Below are 8,035 nucleotides of genomic sequence, written 5' to 3' on the forward strand. Positions count from 1 at the left end.
TGCATAATGAGTGTGTACACACACCTAAAAAGAGGCTTTGTGCAAACTTGTTAAGTTCAAGAATAGGGAAGAAATCTGAAGCAGGTACCTTTTAAAATCTGAGTAGCAGATTAACAAAATTTCAGTACATACATGGTTTATTATGTAACTAAGATGCATGCATTTATATGCTATTTAACATATTTTGTTAACTATTTTTCATATATGTCATATCTGATGTACATATGCTTTATGTATTATATTTTAGTTACCATATTCTACATTACATATTAAAGTCACTTGGATTCAATGTTATGTTTGGTCTCTAATCAACATCACTTTATTGTTTTGTACGGTATTAGCAAATTTACTACTTTCCAGCGCTGCAAATTCATTGTTCAGCAAAAAACCCTCCTACTGTTTATGATTTATTTTCTTTAAATCCCCAGCCTATATCAAAGGCTTATAGATGCAAAATTTGCTGCTTCTCTAATTCTTCTCCTTGTGTAGGAGAACCTGGCTTATAAGTCAATGAGCACTGGAAGAATCAGAATATTGAGAAGTTAGTAGATTATCAAGTGTATGTAATTTAGAAAGTGGATTAGTTTCTAAACATAGGCACTTACTGCTTTGAGAAGTGCCACGTTTAAGAAGGGAAGCTCTGGCCTCTATGAGGAATTTGTCTTGATCTAACTATTAAATAAAAGCTGATCCCTACCTTTTTCCACATGCCTTATAAATTAGCTGGTTTACTCCTTGAAGAAAGCACTAACTTTTAGGCACATCTGAAAGTGTCCCACCTTCAAAAGTCTTGACTGTCTGAAGAAATAAAGAAATTGAGTTAGATCTGGCATAACAGAGCACAGACTGGAGTTTGAAGTAACTAAGTAGATATGCACAGTAAATTTGCCTTGTCTTTCTAACTGTGGGAAGACATATAAGTAACATGATATTTACAAATACTTTAAAACTTCAGCAAGATAAAGATGCATCATTTTCGAAGTTGAAAAAACACGCTTCTCAATTTTGTTTTCTGTAGCCATTCTAAATAAAACTACATAGCTCTCCATTTTATAAATACTGTAATAAAATACTAATATCAATAGAAAACTGTTACACTACATAAAATTATTGTTCATCTGTATTCTACCATAGTTTCAGATTAATTTACATCCAGACATATAGTGCAAGTGCCACCTGAATTACTGCAGCATTATACTATAGTTTCTAACCTGGAAACTCCAAACTAACTCTCTGTGGTGCCAATCACCATTTCCACTTGAAAGTCAAGGAGTACTCAGGATGCTAAGCAGGTCCCTGAATAGTAACTTTAGTCTTACATTGAGTTTTTAAATGGATTCAGTCATAAGCATCTGTCATTCAATTACAAGGACTTTTCAAAGCAAAATTTGCCTAATGTTAGCATAATTGTATCCATGCATTAATGCTCTTAAGTAGAAAATTGCAGAAGGGGAAGGAAGAAGAACATTTTTTCCATGATGGAACATGAATACACTGAAAGCTGGCACAATCTGAAATGCAATAGTAATCACTCCAATGCAAGGAAGTACTAACTCACACGTTCCTATCAGGGGGCCTTTAGAAGGTGCTGAGAACCTTCATCATCTTGAACAATGAGGAAGGTAATGACAGGCATGGAAACAAAAGTGAAAGGGACATGATTCAGTTGGTAATACATTAAGAAGGAGCACCTTAATCACCAAATATTCTGAGCTGGAAGGGACCCACAAGGCTCCTTGAGTCCAACTCTTAAGTGAATGGCCCATATGGGGATCAGACCCACAACCTCAGAATTATTAGCACCGTGCTCCAACCAACTTTCTTAATACAAATGGAACAAGGAAAGGCGTGTTGCTGTGATCACAGAAATAAGCAAAACACCGGGAAACACGCACGGGGTGATGCAGCAGGGATGTGCCAGATAACAACCCACGGTGCTCTGAGGTACCTTCTGGCTGGCTACAGGTGCTGAGGCAGCGGGGCACGGGCAGAGCAGCCAAGGGGCTGCGCAGGGGTGGGTGCTGGGGTCTCACCTGGTGGCTGCAGACCCCTGCTCTGATCTCCGACCTGTGGGTTCCTGGGGGTCCTCGCCTGACTCCAGCCCATGCAGCACTCACCCGATACACAACAGCTTCAACTCCCATCACACAGTTCCCACAAACGGCCTCAACTATTTCCAGCTGAGGAGCTCGCGCCTCAGATTCCAGCTTTTGTCACAGCACCCATTCGCCGCTCAGCAGGAAATGCACACCTTGAATCCGCGTGGTTTGAACACAGTGACCGAAGGGGCTCTGCGAAGCCGTGCAGAGCAAGGCTCATCCCTGACCGCTCACCACCCTGCCGCCGGGATGCCCCTCCATGGCAGCCTCCCCCCTCCTCGGGGCTCCCAGCACCCCCTCGAGCCAACTCACCGGGGGCCGCTCCACGCCTGAGGATTTCCCCGCGCGGCACCTGTGCCCGCTCGCCCCTCAGGCCCTCCCGGCTGCTCCCGCCGCCTCACGCCGCGCAGCTCCCAAGGCCCAGGGCAGCGGGGCGGGCTGGGGGGGAGCAGGCACCGCTGTGCCCGGCCAGTGGGGCTGGGAAGGGGCCTGAGGGCGCTGAGATGCCGCTCCCGGCCGGCCCTCGATGGCAGCGGCGGCCGCAGCTGCAGAACCTGAGAACCTCCAACCTCCAACCTCCCGCCGCGCTGTGGGGAGGCAGCTCCTGCCCAGCGCAGAGACAGCGTCACAGGGAGAGGACTCGACTCTTCGATCTGCTGCAGGGTAGGAAGGCTCTGCAAGGGATCCGGACAGGCTGGATCAATGGGCCAAAGCCAGTTTTGCGGGGTTCAACCGGGCCAAGTGCTGGGTTCTGCACTTTGGCCACAACAACCCCCTGCAGCTCTACAGGCTGGGGGATGAGTGGCTGGAAAGTGGCCCAGTGGGAAAGGACCTGGGGGTGCTGGTTAACAGTGGCGGAACATGTGCCAGCATGTGCCCAGGTGGGCAACAAGGCCAATGGCACCTGGCCTGTGTCAGCGATAGTGTGGCCAGCAGGACCAGGACAGTGATTGTCCCCCTGCACTGGGCACTGCTGAGGCCACACCTCGAGTTCTGTGCCGAGTTCTGGGTCCCTCAGTTCAGGAAGGACGTTGAGGTGCTGGAGCGGGTTCAGAGAAAGGAACAGAGCTGGGGAAGGGTCTGGAGCACAGGTCTTATGAGGAGTAGCTGAGGGAGCTGGGGGTGTTTAGCCTGGAGAAGAGGAGACTTAGGGGGTGACCCTATCACTCTACAACTCCCTGAAAAGAGGTTTTAGTGAGGTAGGGGTTGATCTCTTCTCCCAGGCAACCAGTGACAGGACAAGAGGACATAGTCTTAAGCTGCCCCAGGGGAGGTCTAGGTTGGACATTAAGGAAGAAATTCTTCATAGAAAGGGTGATTAGGCATTGGAATAGACTGTCTGGGGATGTGGTGGAAGCACCAGCCCTGGAGGTGTTTTAGGAAAGGCTGGATGTGGCACTCAGTGCCATGGTGATGTTCGGTCATAGGCTGGACTCGATGATCTTGGAGGTCTTTTCCAACTTAATTGATTCTGTGATTCCCTGGGCATCATCAGAGAGTGAATTCACCTCCGGGCCCCTCTGGAAGGCAGAGCAGGGACACCTTGTGAAGGCAGAGAGGGATTGTTCTGGAATGCCCCATGAGGCAGTGCTGTGCTGGGACAAGGTGCTCACGGTGCTGGCAGCAGCTGTGAGGGCACGTGTTTTTCAGAGATACCTGGGGATCTGCCAGCAAATTTCAAGGTCTTGCTCCAGTTGGGGCACGAGGGCTGTGTGGTGTAGCTCGGGGTGCAGCAGGCTTGGAGACCCTGAGGTAAAATGGCGTGAGGCTCTCAGGCAGTGTGTGTGAAAACCTGCTCCCTTTCACCCTCTCTCCTGGCGTGTATAGCAAAGATTCAGGGCTGTCTTAAACAGTGAACAAAACATGTATTTACTGCCACTCCTCCTCATCAAATCCCAGGGCACTTGTAATGAGCTCGGAGCAAGGATGAATGCTCGAGCAGGTGGCCAGAGGTCTCCCAAAGAAGAGTAATGCTCACCCAGGGTGTTTACATCCTGCTAGGAACTAGAATAGTGTCTTTCATGCCAAACCACAAAGCTGCTGGTTGAAACCTGAGCTGAACTTCCTTGACGATCAGAGAAGCCTGGTTATGTTTCAGCACAGCCAGTTTTCGTTTTCACACCTCTCCAAACTTGCTGGGACAAGAACCAAATGTACAAGAATACAGTGAACTCCTATTCTTGGGACACTGCTGACCCAGTCCCAAGCAGCATGTGTCAGAGTATACTAAAAAAAGGTTGCTTTCTCTCAAAAGACTTCCCGATTTGGCTTTTTTTGAGGCTTATGTGGTGTGTGTTGTTCACATAAACTTTACGTTTTTGGCCATCTGCATTTAGCTAACCCATAGTTAACTCATTGAGGCTTTCATTTAAGAAAGCCTCATATCTTTAATGTGACCCAGTTTTCTCCCTTTATTTTTAGGCAAATGCTGCTTCAGCACACACAGAGGCTGCACATTTCCCAGAACACAGTGTGCAGAGATCTGCCCATCATGGCTTTTCACCCACCGATGTTGGTGACACATCTGGCTACCAGATTAATTCCAAAGCTCCTCAGTGGGTTTGGCACAGTGGGTTTTTGAGCTGTAGCTTTCCTGCTATTGGCAGGCACAGTAGTTAACCAGCAGTAGCTTGGGTGCTTTTACATGTCACACCTTCAGTTCCAGTGCAGACAGATGTCTGCTGCTTATATCCCAGTGGAGGTTTTAATGGATGGCCATCCAGCAATGACTAACTCATGCAAGAAATAGCTCTAAATACTGCTGTGCATTTGTGAGTAAGTATTAAGTGCTACAAAGCTCAGAGAAGTATGCTGTGAAATAGTCCAGCCAGATGGAAACAGTCCATCAAATACCACAAGAAGGCCAGTTGCTTACAGTGCATCTCTTCACTGTGCAGATTAGGGAGGCTTTTCTGCCTTCTCAGATGCTGAATAAATCTAAGCACTACTGCAGGATATTGCCAGCAGGTTCAAAATAATCAGAAGTATCACATGTCCTCGACTATTTTGGGGGATTGCTCAGACAGTTGAAGAATTCTGCTCAGGGCTCCCCTGTAGCTCCTTTTAGGATTTCTGGTAGCCAAAATGCTATTTGTAGGGCTAAAGGCACTGGAGTTTTGAGTAAAAAACGCAACAAATCAAAACTGTGATCTTTTAGCAAAAGGCAAGGGAGAAAGGCAGGGAAGACAGCAGCTTTCCAGTATGTTAACTCCATCCTGTTTCCTTAAGCCATGTAAAATTTTGATAATGAAAGGGGACTAGGGCAAGGCTGGAGGATGACAGGTCCTGGAATCTCAAGAGAGTCTTGAGATAGTACTCCCTAGCTACAGAAATGCTGGAAAGAATATGGAGGACCCGTGCAGCTCATGATAAAACTCGTATCTCTAAACAACTTCATCTGTCTTAATGCCTCCCTATCCATAATCAAGCAACTAATGAGGAGTCAGAGCTCTCATTTTAAACAGTCCTGAAGGAAATCTTGGGGGTAAACACAGAATGCTCTGAAATACAGGTTCAAGAGACTCTTTCTGGCAGTGGGAGGGGAAGTGTTACCCTCCCAGTTCTTGACTTGTGGTCACTGGGAACTTGGGGCTGGTGGCTGACTGTGAGCAGGAAAGGGCAATGCCCTGGTGGTTAACAAAGAAGTGAGTCCTCATCAGGAAGAGACAGGTTCACATTCTGTTTCGGGTCCTAAGCTCTCTCATCTTGGAAGGATTTATTCTAGTCCGCCCCCTGTATCTAAACCATAACAATGAAAGCAAAAGATTCTTCCAGTTTAAAAAAAAAAAAGGAAACAAGTAGAAAAATGCTAATGGTAGAATAACTTTCAGTGAGAGGTGGCATGATTTAGAGTTGTTTTTTGCAAATATTCTATGCTCCATTTATATTAGTGCCAGATTAAAAGTGTCTGATGGCTACTGTTGTTATAAGAGCTAAGTCTGACAAAAAGAGTACCTAGTATGATAGGACTGAAATGGGCTACACCTTGTTTGAAGAGTTTATTTATATAGATTCTAAGCAGTTTATAGGAGTTTAAAATACTGTTTATTGCCATTTCAGTGGGCCATTTGACTGAGCATTAGTGGAGCCTGCGACCATCAATTACTCACCTAAAACCTGTTTATATCAGCTACATACACATGGTAAGTAGTGTAAATATATAGAGAGTATGTACATATAAGCTCAAATCCCACTCTATATGCAACTAGATATTTACTATAAACCATTCTGAACTGGAACTTTACTGTGATACACAACCACAAGATATCCTTTTTAACTGTACAAACCTGCTGGGGGAACATGAGAGCTGAGCAGTCATCTGGGTAAAGTCAAGGTTAACTGCATTCCCAGGGCTCCAAGATTTAATTAAGTAACATTGCTGGAGCCTTTGAAAGTAGAAACTGTAATGTCAATGCTGTGTTCTCTTCCCCACTTCAAAAACATATCATTCTAGAAGCTAGCAAGCAAAGCATAAGGTTTAAACAACTCACTTCACTCAGTGTGTGTTGTGAGTTTACCTCATCACCTAATTTAAGAAGTCATCTCAGCACTGTTACCAATTTGTCCTTCATAACTGGAACAGCTTCTCAACTGCATTATGTCATGTTCCCTTGTGTCTGCAAAATCTGTTAACTTACATTTCAATTCATTAGCTTTTAGCAGCTTGCTCTTCAAAAATCCCATTCTTCTGAAATTTCTTGGCTTCCCTCCTACAGCCTCTAGTTGTTAAGATGGAATTGTGACAATTTCGATGGCAACTCTCTTAAATACCTCAGACTGTAGCTACTGAATGCTGCAGTAATACTGAGGATATTAACAGGTCAGTGCTGAGAGTGCCCAAGGATGGCAACAAAAACACTGGCTTGAACAATTTGAAAGTTACTTTCTGAAGTTCATTTTCAGAAAACCTTCTTACAGTATGCTTAGAAACACATGGGACCATGAGGTGGAGGTGAGGGTAACAGGAATAAAAACTGTGGGGCTCTTTGGGTTTTTTGTTGGGTTGGGTTGGTTTTCTGTGGGAAGTGGAGGGTTGGTTGTTTTAAAATCTTGGGATGGGGAAGCACAGTCCTATCTAGAGCTCTTGTAAGTAGCTTTTTTCCAAGCTGGGCGGAACGGAATAGGGAAGTGGGTATGGATTGCCAGGAGCTTACAACATGCTCCTCTGGAGTGTAACATCATGCTTCTGCTATGAATCATTTTGAATTTAAAATAGCAAACCAGAAAAGCTGAACCCTTTATTTTATACTACACTTTGTGCTGAAAAAGCTGGGGGAGCTGCTTGGGAATCATATCTGGCAAGAAAAGCTGTTTCCAAATGTGAACCAAGTCCAGCACAAAACAAAATTTGGACTTGTGACTACAGGCTGCGGAGGGAAAATTATCTATCACAGCAGGGTGCTAAAATAAATTATTCTTAAATGCAGTGATTTCTCAAGTTACAACAAAAAGTTATTATTTGGGAAATTTGTTTTATCTTAAGACTTTGAAGCCATTTCAGATACTGAAAGTTATGAAAACAAGCAAACCCAGTATCTGGGCCCTGCATGCAGACTGCTTTTTGATTCACCTTTTACAAGGTGAATCAAATATTCAAGAATATCAAATATTCAAGAAAAGAAAAGAAAAGAAAAGAAAAGAAAAGAAAAGAAAAGAAAAGAAAAGAAAAGAAAAGAAAAGAAAAGAAAAGAAAAGAAAAAAAAAGAAAAGAAAGAAAAGTAGAAATGAAAAGAGAAGGCAAGAGAAGACAGGACAAGACCATAGAAGGCATGGAAATGTAAGGTAAAGGTTAAGGTTAAGGTAAAGGTAAAGGTAAAGGTAAAGGCAAGTTAAGGAAAGGAAAGGCGAGGTAAGGAAAGGAAAGGAAAAGAAAGGAAAAGAAAAGAAAACAAAAGAAAAGAAAAGAAAAGAAAAGAAAAGAAAAGAAAAGAAAAGAA

Source organism: Neopelma chrysocephalum, unplaced genomic scaffold, assembly GCF_003984885.1.
Source record: "Neopelma chrysocephalum unplaced genomic scaffold, ASM398488v2 Primary Assembly neopelma1_70, whole genome shotgun sequence".
Classification (NCBI taxonomy): domain Eukaryota; kingdom Metazoa; phylum Chordata; class Aves; order Passeriformes; family Pipridae; genus Neopelma; species Neopelma chrysocephalum.